The sequence below is a fragment of the Heptranchias perlo genome, chromosome 19, assembly GCF_035084215.1.
Source record: "Heptranchias perlo isolate sHepPer1 chromosome 19, sHepPer1.hap1, whole genome shotgun sequence".
NCBI classification, from domain to species: domain Eukaryota; kingdom Metazoa; phylum Chordata; class Chondrichthyes; order Hexanchiformes; family Hexanchidae; genus Heptranchias; species Heptranchias perlo.
The window spans coordinates 47,979,315-47,985,966 of record NC_090343.1 but is presented as its reverse complement, the minus strand read 5'-3'; positions in this window follow the sequence as shown (position 1 = coordinate 47,985,966).

The following is a 6,652-nucleotide window of genomic DNA, read 5'->3' as shown; positions in this document are numbered from 1 at the left end:
GGATGTCGCAAAAGGTGCTTTATAAATGCAAGCACTTTCTGCTGAAGCGTAACGGCTAGGAATATTCCAGATTGTCTATCTGGTCTGTGCTGACTAAGGCAGCTCTAGGCGGCTGCTAAAATTGGCCTTAGTACCTTGGGTTAGGGAGTGAAGAAATCAGCCAGTCTTCCCGTTCCTGATCGCCATCCAGGACCTCGTGCTGCAGGAGATTGTTGGTGTGTGGAAGCCGAGCAAGGACAAGATTGGCCTTGATTGACATGTCTATGCTCCATGGCAAGTTGGGAGTAATATCGAGTAGCTAAAGAATTGTACCCAACATGAGTTGGCACTTTCAGGAGAGGTGGGGAGAAATCTGGTGGGTGGGGGTTGGGTAGGCGCAGGGGGATAGGGATGAAGCTACTGTCTATGCTTTGTTGGCACTGCACCACCAGTTCTGTTGGTTAGTAGCACCGTCAGGAGAGGCCAGTGAAAGAACGGGCATTGGACTGTTTGCAGCACATACTCTTGGCATTGAACTGAGCACCAATAACCAGGAGATGCTTATTTAATGAGTAATCCCAGAAGCTTTCTATAACAATGACAGATCACAAAGCCCTGAATGTGTTAGTATTTGTTTAAAAATGTATGGCCTAAAGGAAAAAGAATCTTGTTGGGTTTCATTCAAACTATATGTACTGTAAGTCCTATAAAATGAGAGCAATCCATTTTAAAAAGTATGTCATTAATCTACTTTCTCATCAGTGTTATTGACTAACTTCCCCTGGCAGTGAGCCAGTGGTTGTTTATCGTGTGACTTTCCGTAATGGCGCTGTTGGAATTGGTGAAGTTGTGTCCTGGTAGGGTTGCCAACTCTGGTTGCACGTATTCCTGGAGGTTTCATCGTGTCTCCTGATGGCTTTAAGGACATTTGATTTGAAAGATATTACACCAGTAAACACACTAAATAGGGCTGTCAATAGGACTTTAAACTAGTAAGATGGGGGGATGGGTCTGGTGAAAATAACATAAGTCTAAAGATAAAAGAAATAGGAAATGAGAGTAAAGGTCAGACCAAGGAAAGGAATAAGAGTAACATAAACAGTCAGAGAACAAATACAGTTATAGAACATAAGTGCAAAATGACTGGTAAAAAAAAAGTGAGGGGAACAATTATTAAAAACAAATTAAATTGCCTATGCAGTAATATGCACAGAATCTGAAACAAAACGGAGGAACTGGAGGCAATAATTTGTAATAAGGAGCCAGATATAATAGGAATAACTGAAACATGGCTACATAAAGAACAGGACTGGCAGTTAAATATTGCAGGATATAATATGTTTAGAATGGATGGGGAAGGAAGGGGGGGTGGGGTAGCTGTACTAATTAGAGACAACATAATGGCAATAGGAAAAAGGGACATAAGTAACATTGAGATAGAAACAGAATCCATATGGATTGAAACAAAGGATACGAAGGGATCGATAACATTAATAGGGATAGTCCACAGACCACCTTATAGTGGAAGGGCAGTGGAGGGAGAAATATGTCGACAAATCCATGTAATGAGTAAAAAACATTGAATAATAATCATGGGAGATTTCAACTTTTTTATTCATTCATGGATGTGGGCGTTGCTGGCAAAGCCAGCATTTATTGCCCATCCCTAATTGCCATTGAGAAGGTGGTGGTGAGCCGCCCTCTTGAACCGCTGCAGTCCGTGTGGTGAAGGTTCTCCCACTGTGCTGTTAGGTAGGGAGTTCCAGGATTTTGACCCAGCGACAATGAAGGATGGTGTGTGACTTGGAGGGGAATGTGCAGGTGGTGTTGTTCCCATGTACCTGCTGCCCTTGTCCTTCCAGGTGGTAGAGGTCGCGGGTTTGGGAGGTGCTGTCGAAGAAGCCTTGGCGAGTTTCTGCAGTTCATCCTGTAGATGGTACGCACTGCAGCCATGGTGCGCCGGTGGTGAAGGGAGTGAATGTTTAGGGTGGTGGATGGGGTACCAATCAAGCGGGCTGCTTTGTCCTGGATGGTGTCAATCTTCTTGAGTGTTGTTGGAGCTGCACTCATCCAGGCAAGTGGAGAGTATTCCATCACAGTCCTGACTTGTGTCTTGTAGATGGTGGAAAGGCTTTGGGAAGTCAGGAGGTGAGTCACTCGACGCAGAATACCCAGCCTCTGACCTGCTCTTGTAGCCACAGTATTTATGTGGCTGGTCCAGTTAAGTTTCTGGTCAATGGTGACCTTCCAGGATGTTGATTGGTGATTAAGTGCCGCTTGATCGCACTGTCGACGACATCTTCCATCACTTTGCTGATGATTGAGAGTAGACTGATGGGGCTGTAATTGGCTGGATTGGATTTGTCTTGCTTTTTGTGGACAGGACATACCTGGGCAATTTTCCATTGTCGGGTAGATGCCAGTGTTGTAGCTGTACTGGAACAGCTTGGCTAGAGGCGCGGCTAGTTCTGGAGCACAAGTCTTCAGCACTACAGCCGGGATGTTGTCAGGGCCCATAGCCTTTGTTACATCCAGTGCACTCAGCCATTTCTTGATATCACGTGGAGTGAATCGAGTTGGCTGAAGCCTGGTATCTGTGACGGTGGGGATATTGGGAGGAGGCCGAGATGGATCATCTACTCAGCACTTCTAGCTGAAGATGGTTGCAAACGCCTTGTCTTTTGCACTCACGTGCTGGACTCTGCCATCATTGAGGATGGGGATGTTCACGGACCCTCTTCCTCTCGTTAGTTGTTTAATTGTCCACCACCATTCACAACTGGATGTGGCAGGACTGCAGAGCTTTGATCTGATCTGTTGGTTGTGGAATCACTTAGCTCTGTCTATAGCATGTTGCCGTGTATCATGCATGTAGTCCTGTATTGTAGCTTCACCAGGTTGGCACCTCATTTTTAGGTACGCCTGGTGCTGCTCTTGGCGTGCTCTTCTACACTCCTCGTTGAACCAGGGTTGATCCCCTGGCTTGTTAGTAATGGTGGAGTGAGCAATATGCTGGGCCATGAGGTTACAGATTGTGCTGGAATACAATTCTGCTGCTGCTGATGGCCCACAGCACCTCATGGATGCCCAGTTTTGAGCTGCTAGATCTGTTCTGAATCTATCCCATTTAGCACGATGGTAGTGCCACACAACACGTTGGATGGTGTCCTCAGTATGAAGACAGGAATTCATCTCCACAAGGACTATGCGGTGGTCACTCCTACCAATACTGTCATGGACAGATGCATCTGCGACAGGTAGATTGGTGAGGACGAGGTCAAGTAGGTTTTTCCCTTTTGTTGGTTCGCTCACCACCTGCCGCATGCCCAGTCTGGCAGCTATGTCCTTCAGGACTCGGCCAGCTCGGTCAGTTGTGGTGCTACTGAGCCACTCTTGGTGATGGACATTGAAGTCCCCCACCCAGAGTACATTCTGTGCCCTTGCTACCCTCAGTGCTTCCTCCAAGCGGTGCTCAATATGGAGGAAGACTGATTCATCAGCTGAAGGAGGACGGTAGGTGGTAATCAGCAGGAGGTTTCCTTGCCCATGTTTGACCTGATGCCATGAGATTTCATGGGGTCCAGAGTCAATGTTGAGGACTCCCAGGGCCTCTCCCTCCTGACTGTATATCACTGTACTGCCACTTTTGGTTGGTCTGTCCTGCCGGTGGGACAGGACATACCCAGGGATGGTGATGGAAGAATTTGGGACGTTGGCTGAAAGGTATGATTCTGAGAGTATGGCTCCGTCAGGCTGTTGCTTGACTAGTCTGTGGGACAGCTCTCTCAATTTTGGCACAAATCCCCAGATGTTAGTGAGGAGGACTGGGCTTGGTTTGCCTTTGTCTTGTCAGGTGCCTAGAGGTCCGATGTCAGGTGGTCCGTCCGGTTTTATTCTTATTATGACTTTTTGTAGCAAGATTGTACAACTGAGTGGCTTGCTAAGCCATTTCAGAAGGCGATTAAGGATCAATCATTGCTGTGGGTCTGGAGTCACATATAGGCCAGACCGGGTAAGGACGGCAGATTTCCTTCCCTAAAGGACATTAGTGAATCAGATGGGTTTTTACGACAATCCAGTAGTTTCATGGCCATCATTACTGATACTAATGTTTTTTTATTCCAGATTTTTAAAATTTAATTAATTGAATTTAAATTCCCCAGCTGCTGTGGCAGGATTTGAATTCATGAGTCTGGATTATTAGTCCAGGTCTCTGGAGTACTAGTCCAGAAACATAACCACTATGCTACCGTACCCATAAATTGCCCCAAATAAACTGGCAACAAGAGGTAGGGAAAGGGGAAAAGGGAATGGAGTTTTTACAGTGTGTGCAGGACTCCTTTCTCACCCTGTATGTGAGAAGCCCAACAAGAGAGGAATCACTGGTGGATCTAATAATGGGAAATGAACCAGAGCAGGTAAGAGAAGTAAGCATAGGGGAACATCTAGGCAATAGCGATCATAACATAATAAGGTTTAAAATAATGATCGAGAAAGACGTAAGACAAAGACCAAAGTAATGGATTGGAAAAAAGCTAACTTTGAGGGGATGAGAATGGAACTAGGGAAGGTAAACTGGAAAAGAAACTTTTGACAGATAAGGAGATAGAACAGCAGTGGGAAATATTTAAAACGGTGATCAATAGAGTTCAGGAGAAATATATTCCTCTAAAAACCAAGAACAAATCAGCCAATAATGAAACACCATGCATGACTAAAGAGATAAGAGTAACATTGTAACTAAAGAAAATGGCATACTCTAAGTACATAGACAATAAAGGAGAGGATGACAAAAGGGAATATGAAGAGGTTAGGAAAGAAGTAAAAAAAATTAGGAAAGCAAAGAGATTAAATTATCAAGGAATATAAAAAGAAATAATAAAGTATTCTATAGACAAATAACAAAAGAAAAAACAGGATAGGGATAGGGCCACTAAGGGATGCACAAGATAAACTCTCAGGTAAGACAGTGAAATGGCAGAAATATTGAATAGTTACTTTGCCTCAGTATTTACCAGGGAGACTAACAAGGTGGGCAGGATATTAGAAGATATCAATAAAGATATAAAAAGATTTAAGATAGAAAGGGGGAAGATAATAGATAAACTAATCAAACTTAGAGAGGATAAAGCCCCTGGTCCGGATAGATTGCATCCAAGGATATTAGAAGAAGTTAGGGAAGAGATAGCAGAAGCACAACTGCATATATATAACAATTCATTAGAAAAGGGAATAGTGCCAGAGGACTGGCGGACAGCTAATGTTATTCCTATATTTAAAAAGGGAGATAGAATAAGTCCAAGGAACTATAGACCAGTTAGCTTAACGTCAGTGGTAGGAAAGATAATCTGGAAAAAGAAAATAAAGAGTAGTCAGCATGGATTTCAGAAGGGAAAGTTATGCTTGACCAATCTTATTGAATTCTTTGAAGAAGTAACAGAAAGGGTAGACAAGGGTAATGCAGTAGATGTAATACATTTGGATTTTCAAAAGGCCTTCAATAAGGTACCACATTATAGACTCATGACTAAGGTCCGAACATGTGGAGTCAGGGGACAGGTAGCAGAATGGATAGCAAGCTGGCTACAAAACACAAAACAGAGAGTAGGGGTTAAAGGTAGTTATTCAGACTGGCAAAAGGTGGGAAGTGGAGTTCCACAGGGATCGGTGCTGGGACCACTGTTGTTCACAATTTACATTAACAATTTGGACTCGGGAATCGAAAATACAATTTCAAAATTTGTGGACGACTCCAAATTGGGAGTGTAGTTAATACAAAGGAAGAATGCGCCAAAATGCAAGAAGTCATTAATAAACTTGCAGCATGGGCGTGTAATTGGCAAATGAATTTAAATATAGATAAGTGTGAGGTGGTACATTTTGGCAGGAAGAATAAGGAGGCCACATATTGCTTGGGTAAGAAAGATCTAAATGGGGTAGAGGAGCAAAGGGATCCGGGGGTACAGATACACAAATCACTTAAAGTAGTGACACAGATTAATAAAGCCATAAAAAAGCAAATCAAACACTCGGGTTCATTTCTAAAGGTATGGAATTCAGAAGTAGAGAAGTTATGTTAAACTTGTATAGAACCTTGGTTAGACCACACTTGGCGTACTGTGCACAGTTCTGTTCTCCATATTATAAAATGGATAGAGGCATTGGAGAAGGTGCAAAAATGATTCACAAGGATGATACTAGAACTGAGACGATATACTTACCAGGAAAGGCTGAACAGGTTGAGGCTCTTTTCTTTAGAAAAGAGAAGGCTGAGGTGTGACCTGATAGAGGTCTTCAAGATAATGAAAGAGTTTGATAGAGTAGACAGCGGGAAAATATTTCCACTTGTGGGGGGGAGTCCAAAACCAGAGATCATAAATATAAGATCGTCACTAATAAATCCAATAGGGGAATTCAGGAGAAACTGCTTTACCTACAGTGGTAAGAATGTAGAACTTGCTAGCACAAGGAGTAGTTGAGATAAATAGTATAGATGCATTTAAGGGAAAGCTAGATAAGCACACGAGGGAGAAAGAAATAGACAGATATGCTGATAGGGTTAGATGGAGTAGGGAGGGAGGAAGCTTATGTGGAGCATAAATACCGGCACAGAACAATTGGGCCGAGTGGCCTGTTTCTATGCTGTAGACTCGATGTAACTCAATTTCATGCT